The 15,421-nt window shown below is 35.1% G+C and overlaps 1 protein-coding gene and 1 long non-coding RNA gene across 12 annotated transcripts in view; both read right to left on the minus strand.

Moving 5' to 3' along the window:
* The window catches only part of NKAIN2 (sodium/potassium transporting ATPase interacting 2), a gene marked incomplete at its 3' end in the record, with an annotated part of 1,018,208 nt that overhangs the window by 329,860 nt on the left and 672,927 nt on the right, over window positions 1-15,421 (minus strand). The gene's annotated exons all lie outside the window — the stretch shown is intronic.
* The window catches only part of LOC309635297, a 44,383-nt gene that overhangs the window by 5,991 nt on the left and 22,971 nt on the right, over window positions 1-15,421 (minus strand). Inside the window, exon 2 of the long non-coding RNA XR_014248741.1 lies at window positions 1-15,421. This exon is cut by the window's right edge and continues 12,636 nt beyond it. This is a non-coding gene — a long non-coding RNA (uncharacterized lncRNA).

Consider the following 15,421-nt stretch of genomic DNA (forward strand, 5'->3'; position numbering starts at 1 on the left):
CTTGACATTTTTGAGGAATACTGGTCAGACAATTTGCAGCATTTCCCTCAATTTTTGTTTGTCTCTTATCCTCATGATTAGACTGAGGTAATGTGTTTTTTGGGAGAAGGACCACAAAGGGAAAGCACCATTCTCATCACATCCTATCAAGACTACAACCCAATCAAAAAATGGGCAGAAGACCTAAATAGACATTTCTCCAAGGAAGATATACAGATGGCCAAAAGGCACATGAAAATATGCTCAATATCACTAATTATTAGAGAAATGCAAATCAAAACTACAATGAGGTATCACCTCACACCAGTCAGAATGGCCATCATCAAAAAATCTACAAACAATAAATGCTGGAGAGGGTGTGTAGAAAAGGGAACCCTCTTGCACTGTTGGTGGGAATGTAAACTGATACAGCCACTATGGGAGAACAGTATGGAGGTTCCTTAAAAAACTAAAAATAGAACTACCATATAACCCAGCAATCCCACTACTGGGCATATACCCTGAGAAAACCATAATTCAAAAAGACACAGGCACCCCAATGTTCACTGCAGCACTATTTACAATAGCCAGGTCATGGAAGCAACCTAAATGTCCATCGACAGACGAATGGATAAAGAAGATGTAGTGTGTATATATATATATATAATGGAATATTACTTAGCCATAAAAAGAAATGAAATTGGGTAATTTGTAGAGATGTGGATGGACCTAGAGTCTGTCAGAAAGAGTGAAGTAAGTCAGAAAGAGAAAAACAAATATCATATATTAATGCATATATGTGGAATCTAGAAAAATGGTACAGATGAACCTATTTGCAAAGCAGAAATAGAGATGCAGACGTAGAGAACAAACACATGAACACCAAGGGGGGAAGGGGGGTGGTGGGATGACCTTGGAGATTGGGATTGACATGTATACACTGCTATGTATGGAATAGATAACTGGTAAGAGCCTGCTGTATAGCTTGGGGAAGTCTACTCGATGCTCCTTGGTGACCTAGATGGGATGGAAATCCAAAAGGGAGGGGATATGTGTATATATGTGGCTAATTCACTTGGCTGTACAGAAGAAACTAGCACAACATTGTGAAGCAACTATACCCCAATTAAAAAAAAGAAACAAACTACATGCTATCAACATGATGTATGACTACTATTGATATTAACCTTGATCATCTGACTGAGACAGTATTTGTCAGGTTTTTCACTGTAAAGTTACTTTTTCCCCACTATTTCCATATTGTACTCTCTGGAAGGAAGTCACTATGGGCAGCCTACACTTAAGAAATGGATAGTTATGCTCTACCTTCTGGAGGGCATACTATCTACAAATGTTATTTGAAATTTTCTTCACAGGAGACTTGTCTATTCTCTATTTAATCATTTATTTATATTGGTATAGACTCAGAGATATTTGAGTTATAATCCAATACTGTTATGTATTTTTTTGCTAAATTGTTCCAGGTTTGGCCATTTAGGGCTCTTTCTGTTGGCTCCTATATCCCTTTGACACGCCCTCATTGGGTGTGTGTGTGTGTGTGTGTGTGTGTGTGTGTGTTATCATTTTCTAACTTTCTGGTGTTACCAGATATTCCAGGCTCATCTCCATGTTCTCTGCTGTAGCCCTAGAATCAGTCATTTCTTCAAGGAACCCTTGGCTCCTTTTATTTGAGAGTGGCATTTAAAAAGATCTGTATGCTGAATGTACCATCTAGTTTTTATTTGATAAATACAGAAGGGTTGGTCAAACAACATTGTTTTCTGATCTAATAGTGCAACTAATATTAAGATAAACACTCTTCTTTTAAAAGCCCTTTCCTTATACCTGTTAATACAGAATATACTCAACCTCTAAAAGCTTGGCTTTAGGAAAAAAGTTCTTTGTGTTTTCTTTAAGAGAAGGGCAATCATTCTGAGATGAGCATAATATTTATAAGAGGAAACTTGCATGCTTGGGTTAGAATTGTCCTCCTCACCTTTCCCCATGTTAGCAGAGAGTTGGCTTTGTTTTCATTACCTCAAGTGAGAAACTGTGGCAGAGTAGAAACCCAAAATAACCTGCCAGTCTCCCTGGGTTTGTGTGCAAAGCACTGAAGGTCCTTGCAAAAGGATAATTATTGGCATTTTCAGGGAGCTTTGACAAGATCATGGAAGAAAACCCTGGAATTCTCTCCCAAACATCCAAAGAGAAAGAGAGAGAGACAAGAGAGAGAGAAATTATTTCAGAGGATTAGGCAGGGGTGGCACTACTGGGGAAGTGCCCGACAGGTAGTTCCAAGCAGGCAGGATCACATGCAACCTGGCAAGATTCCTGGCTCTTACAGGTAGTACAAAGTAGCAGAAAACTAACAGGTCTCCAGAATTGGAAAAATACGCATCTCATTCCTAACCTGCGTGGACCACTTATAAGAGCAGATGACCCAACTTCCTCCTCCTCCTCAATATCCTGACACTATGGAAGATGCTAGGGAAAGAGCAGACACCTGGTGTGGACCCTTAAAGGGAGGCTCAGAGTTAAAAAGCTAAGTTGGGCTTTGAAGCACTAAGTCATATTTCTAGCTCATTTGCCTTTGTGGACTTATACCCACAGTAGCTCTTATATTCTCCTTACTTTGGTTAAGGATTAGAGCAAATCTATTACCCCTTGAAAGAGATTTATAAGGGATGCTTTTTAAGTACTTGGGATATTTGACAGAAAGAATTAGTACAGAGTGGTATAGCTTTCTCCTTTCTTTTTCAGGATTATTTAATTTTGGTTGGAAGTCCCTGACTCAGAATTTATAAAGTGCTTTCAGTTCAAAGGGTGACAGTGATTAAGGAGGTTGGGTATGTGGTTAAGAACACAGATTTTGATGTTGTCAAAATAACTGCCATAAACAGAAGGATGCCTAAATTCATATCTGGGGTCCACCATTTTCATGAGCTGTTGGACCTCGGCTTGTCTGTGTTTCAACGTCATGTGCATGTAAGAAATAAAATAGGGGTACAAAAAGTCCCCACTTCATTATATTAAGAGGAGTGAGTTCATATTTGCAAACAGGTTGGAATATAGTAAGCAAGATATAAGTATTGTTAAATAAAGATAAATGACTTGAGCTATAATGATTTGGTGCTATCTTCACATATACTTCTTTTGTTAGCACAATGCACATAGCATTGCTTTAAAAAAGGAAATCTTTGTCTGAACAATTTAAAGTCCTAACATTGACTAATATTTAATTGCTTTAAAAACTTGGTATCTGAGAATTTTGATTATATTTTTGCTTTTGATTGCTTTAGCAAATGAGACTATGCCTTAAACATGCCTGTCAAAAATCAGAAGCGTATACATTTATTCTTACGTTCTCAAACACATGCATACACATACATACACGCGTGCAGGTGCCCGAGTTCATAAAAGAAACGGGTTTGATTGATTTAAAGCTTCCTTCAAGGCTTTTGAATGAGATTCACATGCCTCAAATTTGACCAAGAGGCAGATGCTAGTCAAAGTTTAGCTTACTTAGAAAAAACACTTTTTCTTGTAATATGTAAACACCAAAGAGATATAAGTTTTCACTTCTTGGCTGAAATGATTTCCATATCTTGCCAATTAGGAGAAGCTTTGTTTTAAAAGTCCAAGGATAAGAAATTATTTTTCTATGCATTCTTTACAAACACACACACACATGCAAGCATACACACTTCAGGTCTGGAAGCTCTGTGAACAGGCATCTTCACATTCAGGAATTAGAAAAAGCTTTCTTCACATAAATGTCTGTGAAGCCCTTTAAAAATCAGTGCTTTAAGTTTTTCAAAGATTTATTTATTTATTTTTGAAAAAAAAAAAAGCAAGTACCTCATCAGTTCTCTCACAAAAATCTTCAAATGCTTTTGGGAAATAAATGAATTTTAAACTGTGTTCAGTCATACTTTATTCAAACAAAGCAGTGAAAAAAGCCTTTGAATCAGAACTACAGTTCACCATAATCTGGTTAAAATTATCTCCAGCACCACCTGTCATTATTAATATGCAGGAGAAGGAAAACTACCTTCCGCCTAAGAATGTGGCCCATCAGCACGTCGGTACTCCGTCTGATCCTAATGGCAGTTACATTTTCAATTGTTCTTGAACTTTCATATATTCGTTGAAGGTAGCTCATGGTTTAATTTAAATTTGTTTTAAGGAACACTTCATTAGCATTTACATCTACCCATGGAAGAAAATCTACAGGTCTTTTACATTTTCTATCTTTAGGTTCTGTTAAATTTGCAAGCCTAACCATTTTGCTTGCTTTAAAAAAAAAACTGTTATGTTGTTTTGGAAAGTGATAATATGATGTAGCATAAGTACCAAAGTATCAACTGTTAGACTGATTCTTAGCAGAAACTAGAGATATGTGCTCTAAAAGCCTGGTTGGGAAAATAACTCATAATTAGAAAGAGATATATAAAGTGAGGCCATCCTGCTCAGGCCCACAAAACAGAGATGCACATGTTAACTGAAATCCAGCTTTTAATTTTGGTGATTTCCACTTATGTCAAAATCAATTGAGTTGCATGTCTAATACCCACTTCTTATGGCTTGAGAAGTTTTTCCACAAACTTTCAAAGAACTTATTTTGGAATAGCTCTAGAATGTTCTAGTCTAGATGAATGTATTGCTTGATGCCCAATTGGATCAAAAGAACTATGGATCTACTCTTGAACAAAGTATCTATATGTATAAGATAATAAAGTCTTCGTCTTGAGAGGTATAGGAAATATACATGACAGAGAAGCCCCAAAACAGTTCTACTTGCTTATAATTTGTAAGCATAATTATTGACACAAGTTATGTCAAAGAAAGTTACTTTGACACCTACAACATTTCTCAAATATTTAACACCTAGTATGTATTAGTCATGGTGTTCTTTTTTGCCTTCTTTAAAATATGTATGTTTTTCATTTTTAATTGAAAAAAATGTGTATATAAAGAGGGTTTGCACACACACGAACACATATACACCACTAGAACAAACATCCTGAGTGCAAATATCACGGGCAGTTTTGAATGCTGTGGGTATCTCTGTTTGAAGAATCACTTTGTTCTCCCAAATGGGATAAGAGACGCATTAATCAGCTTACATAGCATGTTCATGGAAAATAGAGCCAAAACCCAGCAGAAGCAAGCTCAGGGGGTGTTTGTTTTAATATCGTCTGTGCTGATTTTGCCCAATTTGTTTATTTACTTTCCCTTCATTGTAATAAAGAACTTAAAATGGCTTACAAAGGGGATAGGGTACCACTAAAATAATGAAACTTGGCAGGTACAAATATGAACACACGGAATTTTTCCCCCTTAAATACAACTCTAAGAAAATCTAAAGCATGAATTTTTACTGATACTATACTTTGGCTCCCACTGATAGGCAGTAGTGATTTGTATTAGTAGATGATAATACTGACTTTGATGTTTACTCATACAGGTACATATAGTTGAAAAGAGCTATTATTGGTTAGTATCTAAAGATTGTCCTTTTATTTGTGGCTATAATTACTGCTTTTAATGACTATTTGCACACTGTGTCTTAAGGACTTTTTGTTTAGTTTTTTTCCCCTAGGTTTTGACACATCATTTGGCAGAACTGATATGGTGCATTCAATGAGTTCCAGATGAAAGGTTGGATGTAGGGATGATGGCGGACTGGCATCTCACAAGTCCCACAGCCTTTGACATAAGGTCCACAGAGTCTCTTTTCAGAAGAGCCACCTAATTCCTTAGCAGTGAGGCATACAGAAGAACGTGAAATTGTCATAGGACGTTTTCAACAGCATTTTGCAAGTTTTAGTTAGTCTAGTGTACTTGTGAGGCATTAATATAAGAAAAAGTATTAACCAATACGAGAATTTACTCTTTAAGAATTTGCCCACATAGATCTCAAAAAAAAAAAAACCAAAAACAAAACTGGTTACTACAATGAATGAAATCTCTAAATGGTCTTGAATTTAGGAACTGCAATTTGCATATCTTATTAAATAGTGCAATGCTTTTCAAATTCTAAAGCAAAGGAGCACTTTATTTCATAGCCAATCTTACTAAGACCCTTACTTCTGTCTGTTTTATCTGTGGCTACCTCATCTTTCTCATCTCCTGGTCAGCTCCCATCTCTGTCTAAATATCTTTACTTAAATTATTAAACAGAAGTTCTCACTGAGTTCCTTGGATCCACGGACTATTAGAATACTTTGTATAAGAGAGTAGACTCTCAACGGTATCAATGCTTTATTACTACATTTGAGATGACAACTTTTATTTATTCCTCAGTGAAGCATTTAGACTCAGCACACATTTTAGTGTATAAATACTTTCCAAATATTTTAATAAAGCAGCTGATGCATTAATATGGAATATGTGCAATAAAAATTGATAGTTATACATGTAATTGTCTTGGGACTATGCCTGCCTTTGAATATGCCAGAGATTGACTAATAAGATATATGTTAGAAAAAGAGAAAAACAACAGAAAGCATAGTTTAAGAATGGTAGACTAGAAGGATATTTATTCCAGGACCCCAAAATTACATATAAAATTATGTTTGTTCTAAAGAAATAAGAAATTCATATTAAGGCAGAAGATATAGTTTTTCAAAAATACACTTTGTTATTATATATTTAGAATTTAGTGTTTTGAGGTCCCATTCAGAAGGCCAAATGTTTTAAACTTCGTGGGCCATCGAGTTTCTGTTGCAACTATTCCACTGTGCCCTTGTAGCCTATGAGAAGCCATGGACAAGAGGTCAATGAATGGATATGGCTGGGTTCCAATAAAACTTTATTTACAAAAACAGACTGAGGGCCAGATTTAACCCTTAGGCTGTATTTCATCAATTTGTGTTTTAAATAAAAAAGAATGAAGAGAGGGCAAAAGAATATTATTGATATTTTAGTAAAGCTAAGTGAGCTTAAATTGACTTGAGGGACTGTGATTTTACAATGATAGAATTCACCTATTTATCCTTTAGACTAACATTATCCTGATAATTTAAAATTATGAGAATATTTGCTATACAGTGTGGAGAACACCTTCACTTTCTTTAAAGTTTGGGACTCGTTGAGTTTCTAGTCTCCTGATTACAAATATAATGATGGAAGGATGGCCATTCTCTAACAAAAGAAAAGATTTTCTATTTCTCTGTGCCTGTGTGTATGTGTGTTCAGTATATTGACCTAATTTTGTCTCCTAATTACAATGACAGTAAAACTTGGAAGTTATTCTTCCCACCTCCTTCACCCTTCTTCTGCAGTCCAGTCTTCCTCTTGAGTTACTTCCTAAAGAACTCTTACTGTTTTCAACTCCATCATCTTTTGTCTAGACTCCTGCAAAGTCCCCTGATTGGAACTCAACACCCATGCTTCCTGGACGCTCCAGCTTCAGTACAGTACTACTTTCAAAAGGCAGAGCTACTCTGCCTAAATTCTTTCCCTTTAATTAATATAAAAAGTAACATCCTTCATCAGGCTTCCAGAGCCCTGCCTGACTAGGTTCCTACAATCCTTTCCTGCCTCTCATTTGTACCTCGTCATGCTCTGGACTTTGGTCACAGTAGCTTGCTCTTAGTTCCTGGTACTTGTCATATGCAAAGGTCTTGCCATCAAAGGACCTTTGCATATGCTATTTTACCTGGAACAGTCTCCCCCCATCCCCTTATCTAGTTAATTTCTGCTCATCTTTCAGAGCTGATCTTAAGCTTCACTTCCCTGGTGAATCCTTCCCTGACCTGAATGACCAGCTCAAGCCTCTCCTATTTGGAGTCTCTTTGTACCATTAGGGCCTGGACTACGGTGAGGTGCTAAGGATGCCTGACTCACTGTCAGGGCCTTGCCAGTATGGGGTTACTGTCTTTAGGGAGATAAGAAGAGGTGACCAGGAGCAGAACATCTAATCATATGTAATTCCAGGCCAATTCAGGTTCCACAATAAGGGAATGAGATAGAGACATCATTCCTCTCTCATCTGAAACCTACATTTTATATTCTGTTGTGGGGTCTCTGGGATCCTTACTATAAAAAACTGTCCCTATAAAACTGACAAAACAAGATCTATAAGGAGGGCTCTGTAATGGAGTGTGATTTTTCTATTATTAAATAAAACACTACTTAATTTTAAACACACTTTTAAGCAGGCATATAGCATTATATTATGGTTTACATTAGCAAAAAATATAAAAAAGGACCAGAAGAGGCCTTTGTTATGTACAATGATTATCATGGTAACACTGAATAAAGCTGGCATGATTTAGAACCACAGAGATTATTTTTCATTTTGTGAACATGTATAGATTGAATATATTCACCCATACACACATACACACACATACATACATCTAAACATACATCTTATATATTAACATCTTATATATTTTGGCAACAATTGAAAAGTTCTCCATCTGGTCTTGCAGCAAAGAGTCAAACGTGCAAGGAGAAAAAAATGTATTAGTCAATTAAAATGAACTATTTGGAACAGACTTGATTTCTTTAAAGGATCATATAATTATATTGACCATGGTCTATATACCCATTCCATCAAAAAGATCTGGGAAATCTTGAAAAAGAAAAACCTTGTTGAGCAGAATTATTTTTCATAGACTAGTTGAGTTTCATGTTGTTTTATCTTTTTGTTCTAAAATTTATTGCCAAAATATTATAACTTTTTTAACACCATAACTTTGTACAATGCTCCATAAAAAAGAAAGAGAAAAAGAAAGAAAGATCGCCTGAGGGAATATTTGTAAGCAACAGTTACTCTGAGAAACAACTGAGATCATGGCAAAAAATGGAATCAAATATTCAGAGCACCTGGACACAAGCACGGCTGCTGCACTGAGGAATTCCAGAGACACCATTCACATGGTATCCAGTAGTCTCCCCTTATCCACAGTTTAGCTTTCTGCAGTTTCAGTTACCTTCAGTCAACTACAGTCTGAGAAGATTACATGGAAATTTCCAGAAATAAACAGTTCATAAGTTTTAAACTGCTCACCATTCTAAGTAGCGTGGTGAAAATTTGTGCCTTCCCACTCCTTCCAGCCCAGGCCCTGGACGTGAATCGTCCCTTTGTCTGGCATATCCTGCCCATGTGCCACTTAGTAGCCATCTTAGTTATCAGACCGATTGTTGCGGTATCACAGTACCTGTGTTCAAGTAACCCTTATTTTACTTAATAATGCCCCAAAGTGCAAGAGTAGTGATGCTGGCAATTTGGATATTCTCTTACTGTGCCTAATTTATCAATTGAACTTTATGATAGGTATGTATGTATAGGAAAAAACACAGTATTGATATATACAGTTGACCCTTGAAGAACATGGGTTTGAACTACATGGGTCCACTTATATATATGCAGATGTTTTCCATAAATATATTGGAAAATTCTGGCAGATTTGCAACAATTTGAAAAAGTTCACAGGCAAACTGCATTACCTAGAAATATGGAAAAGTTAGGTATGTCATGAATGTATAAAATATATATAGATACTAGTCTATACTTATGTAGGCATAAAGTGAGTGACATTTAATAAATAATTAACAATGTGTTAGTTTTCTTACTGTTTTATAACTATGCTTTCAAAGAATTACATTACCATACAGTACGTCTCTCTCTCTTGTAATTGGAGAAGGCTATCATCATAGGTAAGTGTGTTTTGTTAAATGTAACAATGTTTCAAAACTGTATTATGAATATGACTGTAATAATATATGCCATAAAATTTTTATAATGATTTATTCATTTGTGTGTAGGCCAGGCTACCATGGAGCAACTGTATCAGTTATACTAGGCTACCATAAAGCAGTCATATTGCTGCTTCTTCATTCTCGATGCACGAATTGTTATACCTGTAAATAAATTTTTTTTCACATTATCTTTTCATTTTTGAGGTCTAGTGTTGGTAATATGTATAATATCTACAGTGTTTTGTATCATATAATATTGATGTAAATACTGACAGGTGATTCACCTTGTAAACAGATGATGTAAACTTACAGAATTGATAACTACAGTACTGTAAATGTATTTTCTTTCTTATGATTTTCCTTAATAGCATTTTCTTTTCTCTAGCTTACCTTATTGCAAGAATACGGTATATAATATATATAACATACAAAATATGTGTTAATCGACTGTTTATGTTATTGGTAAGGCTTCTGGTCAATAGTAAGCTATTAGTAGTTAAGTTTTGGGGGAATCAGAAGTTATAAGTAGATTTTTGACTGTGTGAGGAGTTGGTGCCCCTAACCCCATTGTTGTTCAAGGATCAACTGTATAGGGTTTCAATACTCTCCGTGGTTTCAGAGTCGGGGTCTTGGAACGTATCCCCTGCAGATAAGGGGGGAATACTGTAATCTGGGAATATGGTCTCTGGAGTTATGTGTTGGCCCTGAAGGGCAGAATTGCTATAAAGAGGTTAGATCATTGTTGTGAAGTAAGACAGAACTTTATCTTGAGCTTGCACATAATTAAAAGGTAAAAATTAAATTATCAAAAAAAAAGCCATCTTTCAGCTTTACTAAAATGAACTTTCCAGTCTCATATTTAGTTTGGTTCAAAATGCCAGTGTACTCGTTTCCTCAAAATGCAAGCGCCACTCTCCAACGGCAACTTTGCCCACACAAATTTCACTGATCAGTGTTTCCTGTATACACTTTTCCAGAATCTGTTAGAACTAAATGCAGAATGTAAATAATTAATAGAGCTATCATGTTTTTATTTTTCTTTCAAATTATGAAGTCAGTGGAGCAGAATTCTAACTATACGTGCATCCTGTAAACACACACAGATAACGAGGGTTGAATAATAACTGTCTGTAATAGAAATTTTATGCAATTTGAGCTAAAACAATTTAAGTAAAGACATTTCCATTTTCCCATCATATTTCACCATGAATTTAGAGAAGTGAACAAACCATCAGAAGAGTCTGAATTGTAAACTTTAGCTAAGATAGACAGCAATGTTATGCACCTCAGTACTGAGGGCTGGATACTTACTGCCACTCACTTTAACATCTGACTGGATTTCTGGCAATTAGCCGCTCGATAAACATTTGTTGAATTAATCAGCATAAGAATTCTCCTTGAATTGTTTTCATATCTTGGCTATTGTAAATAATGCTGTAATAAACATGGGAGTGCAACATGTCTCTTTGATACCCTGTTTTCATTGTTTTGAGGGTATATTTCCAAAAGTGAAATTGCTGGATCAAATGGTAGATTTATTTATTTATTTATTTAACATCTTTATTGAGGTATAATTGTTGTGTTAGTTACTGCCGTATAACAAAGTGAATCAGCTATGTGTATGCACATCTCCATATCCCCTCCCTCTTGCGTCTCCCTCCCACCCCTCTAGGTGGTCACAAAGCACTGAGCTGATCTCCCTGTGCTATGCGGCTGCTTCCCACTAGCTATATTTTTGTTTGAGGTACCTCCATATTGTTTTCCATAATGGTTGAACCAATTTACATTTCCATCAACAATATTCAAGGACTCTTTTCTCTACATCCTTGCCAACACTTGTTATCTCTTGTCCTCTTGGTGACAGCTATTCTAACAGGTGTGAGGTTATAGATCATTGTCGTTTTGATTTGCATTTCCCAATCATCAGTGATGTTCAGCATCTTTTCATGTACCTATTAGCCATTTAGATATCTTCTTTGGACAAATGTCTACTTAGCTCCTCTGCCCATTTTTTAATTGGATTGTTTTGTTGTTGTTGTTATTCAGTTGTATGAGTTCTTTATATATTCTGGATATTAACCCCTTATTTGATATATGTTTTACAAAATTTTTTTCCCATTCTATATGTTGCCTTTCAATTTTTCAAACTGTTTCTTTTGCTGCACAAAAACTTTTGTATAAAGGAATATTTTTCATCCATAAGGAAGAAGGACATCCTGCCATTTGCAGCAACATGGATGGACCTTGAGCACATTATGTTAAGTGAGATAAATCATACAAAGAAAGACAATTCCTGTATGATATTACTTACATGTGGAATCTAATAAAGCCAAATTTGTAAAAACAGAGAATAAAATTGAGGTTACCAGAGGCTGGGCTGGGGCAGGAGTTGGGGGGCTAGAACAGATGTTGTTTAAGGGTCCAAATTTAAAATAAAACCTAGAAACCTAATGCACAGTATACTGAATATAGACAACCATATTGTATTATAATCGTCAAACTTGCTAAGAGACTAAAACTTAATTATTCTGACCTAAAAAGAAGGGATGGTTATGTAATGGGATAGAGGTGCTAATTATCACTACAACGGCAGTCATATTACATTGCATTTACTACATCACCCTGCTCAAATTTATCTTGAAAAGCCTATTGAAGCTTTAAGTAGTATAAAATAGGTTGCTTCCTTTATCAATATTGGAAGATATAAAATCTGAATATTGGAGTCATAAGACATATTCATGTTATTCAATGCAGGTGCCAAAATAAAATTAGAAAAAATTGGAATTACATTTATTGAGCACTTACTATGTACCTAGCACTATATTCTTTACTTTAGCCAAGGAGTATTTCACATTTAATCTTACAACAACCCAATAATGAGTAGGTTCTATTATCTCCCAATTTTATACAAGAGGAAAGAGATTAAATAATTTCCCTAAGGCCACCATCCAGTAAGTAGTGAAAAAGGAATATGGATTCTTTCTGAGTTGACTCAGCCTGAGCTTTGCTCAATTAAATTTCTAATAATATTCTCACAGTAAACACTGTCTTTTAAAATAAATAAAACATGAAATGTTATACTGCCCTTTTGATGCTTTATACCCTTTTGTACTAGATGTTAAGAATATACTTGTTATTCCCATATAATTTTGTAGTTGATAATAAATCAGTGTATGTGAGATTGGTTATCCTAAATATTAATGTAGAGATAATTTTGCGTTGGATTATGATTAAATTTCCCTGGACCCTGAGTCATTTTTAGAGAGCATTGTCTGGCTTTTCCTTGTAAATGGAGCAACTTGTAAATAGAAAACAGCCCTGAATTTGGAGATGTGGGGATGCGCATGTATGGCTTTAGTTACAAGAAGCTTGGAAAACACATACCTGTGGTAGGATTTTTTTCTTTTATTTACATAATGGTCTTGCATGAAGTTGGTATTAAATAAGATTACAATAATTTTTTTTAATTTAGTCAGACTAAAATCTCTGTAGTTCTCAACTGTATCAAAAACCCTTTAGTCTTAAATTAATGAAACTTATTCTTAGTCCTGATGTTTTTTTGTTGTTGAATAATTCTAGAAGAGGAAAAGGAATTTACCTGGTGATCGTTATACACTCTTATACAGGTTGCTTACTGTGAAATCAAAAGGAAGAATTACACCTGATACGTTCATAAACTTTCCATTGTGTTCTGGGATCATGTTAAGTTTTCCTTAATACACTTAAAACAGTAAAATAAAGTTGACTCTCAGATATTGAATACTGCTGCTATGACAGTGCTCATTATATATTCATCCTAATTCTGCATTTCTTATCATAAAAGCAGACCACCCTGTGGTTACTTAGAGATGTCCTTGTACCTTTTTAAATTTAAAAATTGTAATAATGAATATGATATCATTACTCATACCTTTTGTTAATATTTCTATTCTTTTCTGGGATTCTTTCTAGAGAATCAGAGTTTAAAATGTTTCATATTTTGAGATGCAGAGCTTTTCATAAGAGTTGAAAGGAAACAAATTACAAAATCGTTGACTTCCATTAAAATTTTTCATAGACAATTTTAGTCGATTTTTAGAAGATTTAACATCTCACTGATTTTTTTAATTCTGAGCTTGAATGAATTCTCATTTTGACTCCATATGTTACTTTGAGAAAGATTACAGTATGCCTGCAGTGATAGGATCTTTTTTTACATGTCTTATTACATGTTGCTGTGGGTCTCCACTGAGAAGACCTATTTTAATTCTCATTTTCAGACTCTCTCCTGAGAAGTAGAGCCCGAATTTTCTTTCAAGGTCACAGGATTTGATGGATGAGGAGTACTAGCAGAGATCCCAGTTTCTTTCCAAATTGAAAAAACAACAGAAAAGAAGATTAACCTGTCCGAATTAAGCAAAAATGAGGCCAAGGGGAGGTGACCTTTTAACAACTGAGCACTATAATTTTAAAGCTGAATTACTGTTGTTTTCTTTATTTTTCAAGCTTGTTGTGACTGCATACTAAAAGTAGCTTATATTTTATATAAAACTCTTCAATTTTCAACTCTTTGCCACTTAGACTAGCTTGTTCTCTCACTGAGCACCATATTATGAGAGTTTCAATATCACAGTTAGCTATAAGTGACCCTCACTTTATAAAACTTGGAGAATTTATTTGCCTTAGATCAAGGATCAAGGTTCCTGGGTGCCATCCAGGGATTTGTGCACGAGTTGGGATTCTTAATGCAGTTGCCAATTACTGTCCCCAAAATGTGTAAAACATTACACTTATCCCAACAATAAAGACAGCAAGCTTATTAAAGAAGTATGATTTATGATTTAGAAATAAAGAGAATGTACAGGAAATATTGATATCTGTGAGTCTGTTTTCATAGAAGTCTTTCTCTTGTAATAGGAATCATCACTCTGCTGGCTGATTTTCTTTGCTGACAGGCTTCAATTACTTTACTTTCTCACATTTCTGGCTCAGAGGTTCAGCATAAAACTGTTTTGCAGAGTTGTGGAATATATGCTCAAGATTTTCTTCTTAAGATTCACTTTACTTTCATTAGGCAGATTTCAATCATAAGTCAGTATATTTTCTGATATCTGCAAGTCATAATATTCATATTCTATATTTTCTCCAATGTAGTTCTCAGTTCTTTAATAAGTACATAGATGTACATATTAAAATATGGCAAATATTTCTTAAAAAAATGATTTGTCAATGAAGTCCTCTTCCTTAGAGTCCCAAATAAGCATACAGTAAGATAAAGTAAAAGAAATACTTCAAAAAATGAACAACCCAGCCAAAAAATGGGCAGAAGACCTAAATAGACATTTTTCCAAAGAAGACATACAGATGGCCAACAGACACATGAAAAGATACTCAATATCACTAATTATTAGAGAAATGCAATCAAAACTACAATGAGGTATCACTTCATACCTGTCAGGATGGCCATCATTAAAAAGTCTACAAATAAATGCTAGAGAGGGTGTGGAGAAAAAGTAACCCTCCTACATTGTTGGTGGGAATGTAAATTGGTGCAGCTACTGTGGAGAACAGTATGGCGGTTCCTTAAGAAAACTAAAAATAGAGTCACCATATGATCCTGCAATCCCACTCCTGGGCATATATCCAGAGAAATCTCCATATCGAAAAGATACATGCACCCCAATGTTCATAGCAGCACTATCTACAATAGCCAAGACACGGAAGAAACCTAAGTGTCTACCGACAGATG

The sequence above is a fragment of the Balaenoptera borealis genome, assembly GCF_965194805.1.
Source record: "Balaenoptera borealis genome assembly, chromosome: 9".
Taxonomy (NCBI): domain Eukaryota; kingdom Metazoa; phylum Chordata; class Mammalia; order Artiodactyla; family Balaenopteridae; genus Balaenoptera; species Balaenoptera borealis.